Raw genomic sequence first — 15,254 nt, forward strand, 5'->3', positions numbered from 1 at the left:
TCATCACCACCCCTTTGTGATTTCTCCTAGATCACAAAGTGTGTGGTGTAGGTCTGTTCCCACAGAAGGCTCTGAAATGGTTCAAAACATGACATTAATCCAATCCCTTCCAAGGTCTATTCTGTGCCCAAGGCTGAAAATTCACTCTCTCTTCTATTTCCTACCTCGAATTCTATCTAGGCACGTTGTGACCATAGTAAGCAGAGACTCTTTACTGACTTAAAATTAAAACATAAAGATACTTCAATAATAAAACCACATTTGAATATAAACAACCTCCCATTGTCAAGTTCCCAAAGAAAAATTAAATTCCCTGCAAGTCAAGCCCCAGTCTTTAAGAAGTGCTTCCCTAATTGTCCTTACAAAGTCAATCTATGCCCTTAGAAACTGCATCTCAGTTCTCTAGATCCTGATTCCTTTTGGGGAGTCATTCCAGTCTGCCCCTTTGAGATCTTGCCTTTCTTCCTCTGTCAGATTTCTTTGGGCCACAGTCATTTTCTGATCTAATAACAGTGAAGGTGTTTCCCCATTTTATAAAGTTTTAAGAACACTTAGATCCAAGTGTATCTCCATTTCTCTCTTATACTTGTCTATCCTGGAATTCAAGATCTCATTTTTCCATTTTGCATCTTCCTAGTCTGTTCCCCCAGAAGCTGTCTCTCCAAGAGGTCAGATAGTCTCCTAAGGAAACCTCTCTCTTCCTCCAGTGCAATCAGCCCATCTTCCTTATTTTTTAAAAAAATTAATTAATTTTTGGCTGCGTTGGGTCTTCGTTGTTGTGCACAGGCCTCTTCTAGTTGCGGCGAGTGGGGGCTACTCTTCGTTGTGGTGCGCGGGCTTCTCATTGCGGTGGCTTCTCCTGTTGTGGAGCACAGGCTCTAGGCGCACGTGCTTCAGTAGTGGCACACAGGCTTCAGTAGTTGTGGCGCATGGGCTTAGTTGCTCCGCGGCATGTGGGATCTTCCCGGACCAGGGCTCGAACCCGTGTCCCCTGCATTGGCAGACAGATTCTTAACCACTGCACCACCAGGGAAGTCCCCCATCTTCCTTATTTTGTCTCTATACTATTATTACTGTTTCAGAAGACAAGACTGACGCATACTTTTCAAGCCACCCTAGCTTCTCCTTGACTTTCTAAGCACATCTGATTCCTAGAGACAATATTCTAAGCACAGTCTTCTAAACTCCCTTTTTAACCTTTGGATTTGTAATCATTTCATTGAGTTATTTTTCTAACTCCAACTCAAAAAGATGGCATAGTCTTTATAATAAGAACTCCCATTATTTATTAATATAAGTCCTCTCCCTTCCTATAAATGAAGCTACAATTTGACTGTAGCATGGCAGATAAAGCCATGGTCAGAACAAATGGAGTCAAAGAATTAAAGTCAACCTAGTAGGTAATGAGTGACTCTCAAGAGCCTGTGGACAAGCCACATGAATCCAGGAGGTTAGTACTGAATAGTTTCCTCCTTTGACCCTGTAGGTAGACAAAAATAAAATACAAATGGGTAGGATTTAGATATGCCTATCCACATTGTCTAACTAGGCCTGGCAGTGACAATTTGAAGCTAGAAGTTCAAACATAAGTCCTTTATAACACACATGAAACTTGGGTGCAGGATATGTCCTTGACTGTAGACCCAGCTGAAAAAATACAGTATAAGCAGCAAATAATTGACTGCCTCTCATGTCTGATGGGTCGGTATAGGGGAAGACTCTTTCGCCTACAATCATGTCCTTGTTTATTAGGGTTTCCACAGGCTGTAGAAATCAGCTGATTTGTGGGGGGGCTGCACATCCACAAGTGGGCAAAGGTGCTGCTGTCTGCTAAGACTCTGTCTGCTAAGGTCCTCTTGGCCTTCCCTTTACTGAGGCCCTCTGAAGGTCTTATAAGTTTGCTGAGCCTAGCTTGACCTGAGAAGCTGAGGCTTCACTTGCTTAGGCCAGCCAGCAAGGCCCACCTGTCTTTGCTGGAGGTTATTTGCTTGTTAGAGGTATTTTCTTTGCTGGGACTCATGCATGCTTCCTATGGCTAGCAGGGCTCTTATAAAAACAGCTATTTGCCTATTACCATAAATTTCAGTAGCCCACCAAAGTGAAAGACCCACATGACCTAAGAGTTAAAGACACCCTCAGAGAGCACAGCAGTTAAAAGCAAACTGTGTGAGTGTAAACATCTATCACATTACAGAGTATGAGCCTCAAAGGCCAAGGTCAAGAATTCATATGGTTTGGGCTCAAAAACTTCAAGCTACATTCCAAGCTCACTCCAGAAGTCTCAGTCTCTGCATGTTTGGTCTCCATCCACCTCACTTTTTGTCTTATTTCTTGATGATTTTGGCCAATGCACCAGATTTGGGGACCTTGAAGGGGCCCATTAAATATGAAGCAATAGGGAAACAAAGACATCATATATGGAGACTGAATATTCCCTTATTTCTGATATATAGAGAGTTGACTTGTACAGCAGGCAACTGAACTTAATTCAAAAACTCCAGAATCAGAGAGCTAACCTTTCAACCAAAGGCCACACACACACTGGACTTTGAAAAAGAAGGCATGGAGGCAGAGAACAGAATGCATGTTTCCTGAAAGCAGCTTGCTCCTAGTTGAAAAGGGAAAAGAAGTGGCTGGGCTGCCCACACCCAAGTTCCTTTTCTAAACTCTCCACTTAGACAATTCACTCCAACTCCCTATGAGTCACTTTTTTTTTATCTATTACCAAAAATGCCATTATAAACATTCCAATATATGTTTATGGGACTATGTTTACATATACATAAGCATTTCTGAGGACACAGACCTAGGAGTAGAATTTCTGGGACATAATTATGTCTACGATCAGCTGTAGTAGATGCAGTCAAATGATTTCTCAAAGTGGTTCTGACTACCAGACTCTAAGAGTTAGATGCTCAGCATCCTTGTTGATATTTTGATATATCCAGTTTTAAAAATTTTATCCATATGGTGATATATAGAGGTATCTCATTATGGTTTTTAATTTACATTTCTCTTACAGATGTGGAGCATATTTTCACAGCTTTATTAGCCGTTTTTTGGAAAAAACTTTTTGTGAAATGTCTGTGCAAGTCTTTTTGAACATTAAAAAATGACGTCTTTTTCTTACTGATTTGTAGGAGTCCTCATATTTTCTGGATATGAGATCGTTGCTGGGTATATTTGTACTGCAAATATCTTTTCTCCCGCTGGGGCTTGCCTTTTCACACCTGTAATTGCACGCTTTGATGAACAGAAGTTCTTAATTTTCAAAATCTTGTTTATCAGTGTTTTTCTATGTGATTAATGCTTTTTGTGTCTTACTTAAAATTTTTTGCCTACTGCAAGGTCATGAAGGTATTGTCCTCTGTTATCTTCTAGAAGCTCCTGTTTTACCTTTTACATTAGAACTGCAATCCACCTAGAATTGATATTTGTGTATGATGTGAAGTACTTCAATTTAATTTTTGTCTATGAGGATACTCAATCTAGCACCATTTAAAAAAAATGTCATCCTATCCCCATTGCACTGTAGTGATTCTTTTGTCATAAATCAAGGCATTTTATATATGTAGGCCTTTTCTGTTCCATTGATCTATATGTCTATCTTTTCACCAATACCACACTGCTTAGCTACTGTCACTTAATAATCATCTTGATATATGATAGTGTGTCTTCCAACTGCATTCTATTTTAATATTACCGGCTTTTCTTGGCCTATTGCATTTCTACATAAATTTTGGGATCAGCTTGTCAAATTCTTTAAAAATGTGCTGGGAATTATATTGCGATCTCACTAAATCTACAGATGAATTTGGATTTTAAAGAGTATTTAAAATTTTACTTTATATGTACATATATATTACTTTAAGTATTACACTGTTGCTTTCTTTCCAGTTCTTTTACTTATGGAGGGGGCAGGGGGAAAAGAAGGGAATGCTTTATTACACCGACCAAGACCTCCAATACACGATTGAGTACAAGTGTGATAGTGGATCTCCTTGTCTCATTCCCAATTTCAGGGGAAAACTTACTTCAACATTTCACATTAAATACAATGTTTTCTGTAGGGTTTTTGGAGTTATATTTATTAGATTAAGGATGTTCTCTTGTATTATTACTTTGCTAAAATTTTAAAAATCATAAATTGGGTGTTGCATTTTATGAAATGCTTTTTTCTGCATTTGGAGATGATTTTATGATTTTTTTCTTTTCAGTCCATTAATGTAGCAAATCACAATGACTGATACTTTTAAGTGTTAAACTAATCTTGCATTTCTGGAAGACTACCAAATTTGTCATTATGTTATCCTTTTCTATGTTGCTGGATTTATCAATATTTTGTTCAGGATTACTGCCTGTAGGTTCATAAGACACTGGCCTGTAATTTACTTTTCTTGTAAAGCCTTATCAGGTATTGTTACCAATACAGTAGCTAGATTTAGCAAATAAAAGTGTGGGACACCCAGTTAAATTTGAATTTCAAATAAACAATGAGTAATTTTTAACATTATATAGTATATCCTGTGCAATATTTTATACTAAAAAGGTTCATTGCTTATATGAAGTTAGTTTAATTGGGCAACTTTAGTACCAAGGTTCTGTTTACTTCATAACACAAGTTCAAAAAATGTTGCCTCTTTTGTATTCTCTGGAAGAGTTTGTGAACTTCCTAAATGCTTGCTAGACTTTACTGGTGAAAAAAATATGTGCCTGGAGCTTTCTTCATGGGAAGGTTAAGTACAGGCTAAGTTTATTAATAGATGAAGGACCATTCAGATATTCTATTTCTTCACCTGTCAGTTTTGTTAAGGCATTGTTTTCCAAGGAATTTGTCTATTTGGCCTAAATTTTCCAGTTGACCGATCATGATATTTCTTATCTTTTAATATGTAGGGACTTTATATTCTCTTGATATGTTGATTCTTTCAAGAAATGTTTTTTTTGTCTCTAGTAATAATGGACACAAATTTGACTTTGTTTGATATTAGGGTCGCTATACTAGATTTCTTTGGCTAATGTTTTTATGATACATCAGTTTCCATTCTTTTACTTTCACTTTTTCTGTGCCATATTTATGGCGTATCTTGTTTAAACAGCAGAGGATTGGGTTTTGCTTATGTAATAAATCTGACAATCTTTGTCTTTCAATCGAATTATTTAGTATATTTAATAATGCACTTGAATTTTAAACTACCATCTTGCTGTGTGTTTAGCATTTGTTGCATCTTTGTTCATGTTCTTCTTTCTTGCCTTTTTAAAAAAGCAATTAAATATTTTTTATTGTTCCATTTCCCCCTCCGTTAGCTCGTTATTATAATTTTTAAAGTAAAACTTTTGAGATAATTGCAGATTGTCATACAGTTGTGAGGCACATTATAGAGATCCTGTGTACATTTTACCCAGTTTCCTCTTGCAAAACTATATAGTTCAATATCACAGCCCAGAATTGACACTGACAGTCAAGATTCAGAATATTTCAATCACCACAGAAATCCTTCATGTTCCCTTTTATAGCCACACCCATGTCCCTCTTGACCCCACCCCCTCTTTAATCCCAGGAAACCACTAAACTGTTCTCCATTTCTATAATTTTTGTCATTTCAAAACAAAATATATAAAAATACATGAAATTACACAGTATGTAAGTTTGGGGATTTTTTTTTAACTCAACACAATACTCTGGAGATTCACCCAGGTTGTTGCATGTGTCAATAATCTGCTCCTTTTTATTGCTGAGCACTTTTTATTTTACAGTACCAATGTAAAACAGTCTGGTTAATCATTCACCTGATGAAGGACATCTGGGTTGTTTCCATTTTGGGGCAATTATGAACAACGCTGCTGTAAACATTCATGTACAGGTTCTTGTGTGAACATAAAGACTTCATTTTTCTGGGATAGATTCCCAGGTGTGCAGTTGCTGGGCTGTATATAGTTTCATGCTTAGGTTTTTAAGAACTGCAAACTGTTTCCCAGAGTGTCTGTACCATTTTATATTGCCAGCAATAATGGATGAGTGATTGATACAGCTTCCCTGTATTTTTTCCACCATTGGGTGTTGTCACTAATTTTATTTTAGCCATTCTGATAAGTGTGTAGTAATATGTCATTGTGGTTTTAATTTGCATTTCCCTAATGGCTAATCATATTGAACATCTCTTCATCTGCTGATTTACCATGCATATACTGTACCTGCTTGGGTAAGTGTTTGTTCATCTCTTTTGTTCATTGTTCTAATTGGATTTTTTTTACTGTTGAGTTTTGAGAGTTCTTTATATAATATAGACATTAGGCCTTTCCCAGACATGTGGTTTGCAAATATTTTCTCCCATTGTTTAACTTGTCTTTTCATCCTCTCAATGTTTTTCACAGAGAAAATCTTTTAGTTTTCATGAGATCTGATTTATCAGTTTTTCCTTTTATGGATTGTGCTTTTGGTGTTAAGTCTTAAGAACTCTTTCCTTAGCTCTAGATCCCAAAGATTTTCTCCTGTGTTGTTGTTGTTTTTCTAAAAAGTTTATAGTTTTCCATTTTATGTTGAAGTCCATTATCCATTTTGAGTTAATTTTTGTGTAAGGTGTGAGGCTTAGGTTGAGGGGTTTTTGTTTCTATTTATTTTTTGGTAAGGCACAACTGCTTTTATTTTATTTATTTATTATTTATTTATTTGGCCACGCCCCATGGCATGCGGGACCTTAGTTCCCTGACCAGGGATCCAACCCTCAAACCCATGCCCCCTGCAGTGGAAGCGCAGAGCCCTAGCCACTGGACCACCAGGGAATTCCCTGTGTGTTTTTAAACCTATGGGTGTCTTTTATCAGTTGTGCAAAATTCTTGGCTATTATGTCTTCAATTATCTTTCCTCCATTTTCTCTCTTCATCTTCTGGAACTCAAGGTACATGAAGCTAGACTTTTTCACTTTGTCACATTTATCTCTGATGCTCTTCTATATTTTTCATGTTTCTCTCTGTGTTCTAACTGGTTATTTTCTATTTCCTGTCTTTCTTTTCTCATACTGGCAACTATTTTTTTTTTCTTTAATGCAAACTAGTCCTTCTTGTATTCATACTGTACTTCTAGGGTTATTTTCCTTCTTCAGTAGTACTTACTTTAGAAGTCCTGTTAGGGCTAGTCTGTTGAGTCTCACAACTTTCTTTAATCTTAAAATATTTTTATTTGCACTTATATTGCAAGATCATTTTGCTGGGTGCACACAGTTCTAGGATGACAGTCATTTTCCTTCAGCACTTGACATGTATTATTTCACTGTCTTTGGGCTCCCATTGTTGCTATTGAGAAGTCTGTCTTCCTTCACAGGGAAACTGTCTTTTCTCTCTAGCTTCTTTTTAAATCATTTATCTTTGATATTCTGCAAATTCAACTTGCAGTATTTGTTGTTGGTTTATTTTTATTAAACTCCTTGAGTTATTTTGTGCTTCTTAACTTTGAATTCATATTTTTCATTATAAAAAAATTCACCCACAATATTAAAATAGTACCATTCCTTGTTTTCTCTGTCCCTTTTTTTCTAGAACTCATTAAACATATTGGAATAGTGATAAACATTCTATTTCCAACGTTTCTCAACTTCATTTTTTAATATTTTTCATGTCCTTCATTCTAGGTAATTTCTTAATAACATCTTCCAGTTTAATTTTGTTTTCAGCTCTATCTTATCTGTTTAGCCCATTCATTAATATGTCAACAATTATGTTTTTTACGTCTGGAAGATCCAGTTGGTTAATTTTCAAATCTTTCTTGCCGTTCCTAATAGACACCTGTTACTTCCTCATCTTTATAATTTTGTCCTTTTTCCTATTAAGGATTTTTTTTCTTCTTCTTTTTTTTTTCCTATTAAGGATTTTTATATTCCAAATCTAATGACTGCAATATCTGAATTCCTTGGGTTTGTTCAACAGTGGCTTGCTTCTTCATTTGCTTGGTCATCTTTGATTTTGTACTTAATTTGATCTGTGATTTTCCCGCAACATTAAATTGGGATGTTCTCCCAACTGAGGATTCTCATACGTTTCTGTGAAGAAACAAAGTGTGCTACCAATATGCTTTTTAGTTTCTTCAAAAGGCCTGAGTTAATGTTGGCTCCAGTTAGTTTCCCTTCCTTGTTGTGGGCCTCCAGGTTAGGGTCACACAAATGCTGCCCTGAGCATTTGTTCTCAGGGCTGACCTGGGCCTCAGGTTCACGTAGCCCTCAAAGCTACCACTCCTGAGTTTAGCTCACGGTTGGGGTCTCCCCCTACCCTGGCCCTTATTTTGGCAGAGGGGAATTCCTTAGATATTTCCCCCATTTTCTGCCATCCTAGTAATGCATTAAAAAGAATAATTTACTCAGGAAATAATTCTTAGAAGAACACAAAAATACCCAAGTACTTAGTTTATCATAATGCTGAAAGCTGCAATCACACATCCCTCTTTTACATGGAAGGACAAAAAAAAAAAAATCCAGTTTGGATTCTGGGGCTTGCTTTCAAGTCAAATCAGTACTGTTACTTCATTGATTAATTCATTTAATTGAAATTTACAAGCACTCATGTACCAAGTGCTGTGTTAAAGGAGAAGAAAAGAAACCATCTCTGTCCAATTGGGGTCTAGCTGAGGATAGACCCCCTAAACTAATAAGCAAACAGATACACATATTATTACAGTTAGTGATGAGTGTGATAACTGTTATGAGAGAAATCTGGGCAGCAACTTTATATTTAAGCTTAAACCTGAAGTGAAGGAGCCAGCTATGATGAGAAAGAAGGTAAAAGTTTTCTAGGCAGAAGGAATAGCTTGTGCAAAGGCCTTGAGGCACAAGATTTGGCGTTTAAGGAGCTGAAAGATAAGTCTATATGACTACGGTGTGACGGACAGGGAGCCATGGGGGCTGATGTTAGAGACAGGATGATGCAGGGCATTGTGTGCAATGGTAAGGTGTTGGATTTTTTTTTTTTTAAGATTATTTATTTATTTATTTCTGGCTGTGTTGGGTCTTCGTTGTGGCACATGGGCTTTCTCTAGATGCGGTGAGCGGGGGCTACTCTTCGTTGCAGTGCATGGGCTTCTCATTGCAGTGGCTTCTCTTATTGCAGAGCACGGGCTCTAGGCATGCAGGCTTCAGTAGTTGTGGCACACGGGCTCAGTAGTTGTGGCTCACGGGCTTAGTTGCTCCGTGGTATGGGGGATCTTCCCAGACCAGGGCTCAAACCCACGTCCCCTGCATTGGCAGGTGGTTTCTTAACCACAGCACCACCAGGGAAGTCCAAGGTGTTGGATTTTATTTTGTGTGAAACAGCAGGCCACCGAAAAGTTTTATGCTGGGAAGCAGTTGATCTGACTTATGTTTTGAGAAGATCATTCTCGCTATTCTGTGAAAGAAGGATTGTTAAGGCCAAGAGTTCCTGGAATTAGGGAGACCAGAGTCTATTGCTGTATTCTGGGTAAGAAATTATTGCAGCTTGAACTTGTGTGATTATTGCAGAGATGGAGATAATTAGAGATTCAAAATATATTCTGGAGGGAGAACAGAGAACATATGTTTTGAATGTGGCGGAGCCAAGCCAAGAAGCTGGGCAGAGGAGACCATGGTGACTAATTATGCTACATTAACTGATATCTGAAAGGTCATCACCTCACTACCACTTTCTGTGACAGAGCCCTGCTGAGCTTCTTGAGACGTAAGTTTTAAAATATCAAAGTGAATGCTGCAGGGAGAGCACAGGAAGAGAGCTGTGGGGAATCCTGTGAGCTTGCCTTAGTCAGAGGGGAATGCAGGATTACGACTAGTGTGTCTAACCGCTTACTGCTCATCTGTGTGTCCTGATAAGTTACTATCTTAAATAATTTACTCCAGAAATAAAATGACTTGTCCTGGGATTGCTATGCAAAAAGAGGGGAAAAAAGTTATTTAAAAAGTTATGAATCACTGGCTGCATAAAACAGAATACCTGCTTAACAGTATTGTTGGGCGTTTATTTTTCTGAAGTAATAGAAGACTGGTGATGCCTCGGGAGTTCATCAGTGTCAGGGTCGGTACCTGTGATTTTCCTGACTTTCCTCCATGCTGTTTAGAGTAGCATTCTCATGATTGACTTGAACCAGCAACAATCTATGAATACCCTATTTATTATAATCAAGGTATTTCTTAATATAAGAAGGAACAGGAGAATGGTTATTGGGTAGGTGATTAATAGAGTTATCAACCACTGTCTAGATTTAAGACGAATAATAGAAGGACTAGAACAAGACCACGTTACTTAAAACTCTTGAAACATGAAAAATTCTTTCAGAAGTTAGCAGAAGTGAGTTATTGATCTTAATGACAGTTTAAAAATAAGTCCACCTTTTGTAAACCTAAAAGGAATATGTTCAGTTATTAATTAAATTGACAAATTCACTCGGTGAATATTTGAGCCTATGACATATATACAGCACTGTGCAAGGTCCTAGGAGAGATATAAAACATGATACACATTCCTTACCTTCAAGAAACTTCCAAACAATAATTGTTTGTATTAGACTTTCTACTTCATAAAACTCTTTCCAGGCATTATTTCCTTTGAAATCATAACAACTCTGTGTAGAGGAAATTTTTATCTGATGAAGAAATTAAGTGCAGTAGACCCTTCAGATCCTTGCTGGTAACTCTCTGGCCTTCACCACTTCAATTCCTCAGGCTGCTTTCCTGTTACTGGTGTCTGTATCTTTGCCTGAGGGCTTTCTCCCAAGAATGGAAGGCAGCCCTGTCCCTGGGGTCAGGGCAATTCGGAAGTGCAGGGAATTATCAGGCTCTCATCTCAGCAGCTCTCACCTAATGACTGACAGGGTCTCTGGTACAGATACCCCAGCTCTCTCGCTCCTCAGGTAGGTAACTTTGAGGCATGTGTTTCATACCATTTCCGAATTTTCCCATGGGATTATGCTCCAGGCATTACCAGTGGTAGCTGGCTTAATAAGGCGCCCTTTATTTACTGCCTTCCTTTCTTTGTCTCACTTCCCCACCTCCTACTGGTGTTTCCTGAATCCTCCAGATAAACTACCTGCACTCAAATCCTTGTCTCAGGATTATAAAGGGCATTTCCACTAGGTTATTTCCCCAATACTCACACAGCAGCTAAAGTGCTTGGTCCAGTGGGTGGGCCCATGATTCAAGCCAAGCCAGCTGGAATCTTTCCCAGAGAATTTTGTTCAATCTGAAATAGGGAGAAAGGAGCTCTCTTCCCTCTTTTCTGTTCTTTTTTTCCCCTCCCTTTCAATGTATTTCTAGTAGAACAGCACCTGGCACAAAGTAGGAACTTGCTAAATATTTCTGGAATATTTAATGTATACAAGTCCTACAATTTCTTTGCTACTGATTGACATTTATGATCAGATGTTAATTTAAAATGTATGAAATACTCTTGTTACAGTACATCCTAGTGCCATAGCACAGCGTAGTAGTTGAGAGCATGGACTCGGGAACCAGACTGCTTGAGATTCAAGCTTGGCCACTTGCCAGTTGTTTGACTGTGCAGGTTGTCAATTGTCTCTCAGTTCCTTTCTCTCTCTACTCTCTCCTCTGGATTCTGGAACCCTAAAGGGTTCTGGAACCGTAAAGGACATGCCCCAGACTCACTTGCCAGGAGGTCTCCAGTTCGGTTCTGCTGACAGGAGATCAGTGGGCAGGAGGAGGGTGGAAGGCACTCCTCCTTTCTTCGGGCTCCAGCAGCCTCGGCAGCACCGTGCTCCTCTATGATGACTCCAGGAACAGGGGTGCCCAAAGGCTGCTGGCTTCCTGCAAAGCAGCCAGCAGAGATAGTTCTAGTAACGCCAACAGTTACGTTCCAAAAACCTCAGAAGCACACATTTGTGGGTTTTGGATGACACTGTTTTCTGTTTTGTGTCCCGAGAGCAGGGATGCTGGCTTTTATCGAAGTACCCTGTGGATAGCGACACTCTCTCTCCCTTTTGCTCCTCCAGTCCTTCTGTAGGGATTCCGTCAAAAATAGAGGTAATAACATTCCTTCTGAAATACCCAAAGTGGTTTTTCTTTTCCTGACTGGGTACTGGCTGATACTGTGACCTCAGGCAAGTAACTAATTCTCTTTGCCTCAGTGACTTCCTCTGTAAGAGTGAAGATAACACTAGTATTTCTATCTCATTGGCTTTAGGAGGATTAGATATTTTTAGAGCACTTAGAACAGTGGCTGGCACACAGCAGACACTATGTTTGTTAAATAAATGGTACCGTGTATCACATTCTGTTGTTAAATACATATGGCATTAGCCATAAATTTTATAAAACCTAATGTCCCTCTGGATACAGCTACCACTTTGTGCAACCTGGCCCACGACCCGCCCTTATCATTACTGCTTGTCACAATCACCTCCCTACATCTTCTGTCTTCTCCTTGGCTCATCTCTTGTGTCATAAATCAGCACGTGTGTTTTTACAGTGTCTTTTTCTCTCACTTGCTTTAGACATAATACAGACATTTTGGAGGGACGCAGGTTTAAGGTTTTTATGAAGCGACTGTATTTTAGGAAGCTGCAGTGGCAAGAGGGGTGTGCAGGTTGGGAAGCAGCATTGGCACTGGAAGATTTGCATTGGAACCTGAAAATGAATCCAGACTCATGAAAGTAGGATGCCAGGAATCTTGTGCAGGAGAAAAGATTGAGAAATACAGATTCTTTTGGTTAAATCTTATCCACATTAAGAGTATTTCACATTTGTGTGGAGTTACCTCACTGATTTCTGTTTTTGATTTTTGAGAATAGACTTTCTTTTGATTTCCTACTCACCAGGGAGAGCAGACTCAGATTCTATGTTACATTCACTCCATTCCCAAGATCCTTCAGACCAACCCTCACCTTGCCACCCCCCTCTCAAAAAACAACACAAAAAAATGTGGGAATGAGACAGGCTCAGAGGTTACTGAATAGACAGAGCACTGCTGTGTCTGTACAAAGGTGGGGTCATTGTCCAGAGACCTGGTTACAGAAATTCCTAGAATGACAGTTTTCCACAAAGTAAGTTCAGTTCAATTTCTTCTTTTTTTTTTTTTTTTTTGCGGTACGCGGGCCTCTCACTGTTGTGGCCTCTCCCATTGCGGAGCACAGGCTTCGGACGCGCAGGCTCAGCGGCCATGGCTCACGGGCCCAGCCGCTCCGCAGCATGTGGGAACTTCCCAGACCGGGGCACGAACCCGTGTCCCCTGCATCGGCAGGCGGACTCTTAACCACTGCACCACCAGGGAAGCCCGATCAGTTCAATTTTTATTGTCCTTTTAACTTTCAGCTTGTCCTACTAGACAGAGTAAATACTCTTTCTTCTTTGCTAATTAGTCCAATCTTCAACTCTGCCTAAGTGCATTGTTTTAGTCTAATTAGAATTCTAGACTTTGAATTTTGATGGATATTTTTTAAAGTACATCTGAAAAATCTCATATTGTTTGCAAACAATTTTTAAATACCATCAAACTACTAAGCATAGAATCAAAATTATTTAGGGGGCAAAGTTGTAAATATTTCACCCTTATGAGTATTTACACCAGAATTTACAAGTTTTAGTCATTACCAAACTTAAAACTGTCATTGGCTAGATATAAGATCAGCACAGTATTAATATATCACAGATTTACTTTAACTGGAAACACCTACAAAACAGTAGACAAAAAATTATTTTCAAAAAAAATTACAACATAATTATCTTCCTCCTGTATGAAAGCCATAGATACTCAGCTAAATATGGGCTAAATTAACAATGTTATTATACAATTCAATAGCTGCTGACTCTCTTAACTACTGTTTCCTAAAATAGAATAGTATTCACTCCCTCCCAAATGATGCCTCTATTTTCATACTGTATTCTGCAGCTCTTACTGTTAAAGTTTAAATTGTTCTTGACTATTTTGGATTCAGTACTCTGCAAGTGGAAAAATAAGTCATTGGCCTTAAAAAAAAAAAAGTCTTCACTGAGGCATATTTTACATATCACAAACTTTCCCATTATAAGTGTACAGTTCAGTGATTTTCAGTTAATCTAAACAGTTGTGCAACCATCACCACAAGCCAGTTCCAGAACATTTCCATCATCTGAAAAAAGTTCTGTTGTGCCTCTGTGCTGTCAGCCGGGCTCCCACCTCCAGCCCTAGGGCATCACTCTTTAGCTTTCTGTGTCTATACATGTATTTGCCTTTTCTAGAAATTTCATACAGATGGAATCATACAATAGGTTGTCTTTTGTGTCTTGCTTGACTTAGCATAATGTTTTTAAGGGTTCATCTATGTTATAGCTTTTATCAGTGTTTGTCCCTTTTCCCCCTTGATTCTTTTTTTTACTGATGAATAGTATTCCGGTGTATGGATACACCACATTTTTGTTTATTTATTCATCAGTTAGTGGACATTGGGATTGTTTCTAGCTTTGGGCTATTACAAGTAAGGCTGCTATAAACATTCATATACAAGTTATTTTTGTGGACATAGGTTTTCCTTCCTCTTGGGTAGATCTTAGGAGTGGAATTGCTGGGTAAATATGTTTAAATCCTGAGAAACTGCCAAACTGTTTTCCACAGTGACTGTACTATTTTATATTCCCATCAGTGATGCATGAGTGTTCCAATTTTTCCACATCTTCACCAACACTTGCTATTTTATTTTAAATTATAGCCATCCCAGTGGGTGTGAGATGATATCTTACTGTGGGTTTAATTTGCATTTTTCTAATGATTAATGATGTTAAACATATTTTCATATGCTTACTAGCCATTAGTCATTAGCTTTTGAAGCATAGACTTATTCAAGACCTGGTATCCGGGCTTCCCTGGTGGCGCAGTGGTTGAGAGTCCGCCTGCCGATGTAGGGGACACAGGTTCGTGCCCCAGTCCGGGAAGATCCCACATGCCGTGGAGCAGCTGGGCCCGTGAGCCATGGCCGCTGAGCCTGCGCGTCCGAAGCCTGTGCTCTACAATGGGAGAGGCCACAACAGTGAGAGGCCCACGTACCGCAAAAAAAAAAAAAGACCTGGTATCCTACATACAGGAGGATGAAATTTTGCACATGCACAGACCTACATGTGTATGTATATAAGTGTATATATACACATACCTGTGTAACTAGGACCCCAAAGTACGTACATCATGCTAGGCATATTACAGCTTAATACAAATGATTACTTTTATCATTTTCTGAACAACAAAAAGATGCTTACAATTTAACTGCATTTATTCCTCCTATCTCTTCTTAGAATCTACTTCTACATGTTATAAAA

Source organism: Phocoena sinus, chromosome 6 (genome assembly GCF_008692025.1).
Source record: "Phocoena sinus isolate mPhoSin1 chromosome 6, mPhoSin1.pri, whole genome shotgun sequence".
Taxonomy (NCBI): Eukaryota; Metazoa; Chordata; class Mammalia; order Artiodactyla; family Phocoenidae; genus Phocoena; species Phocoena sinus.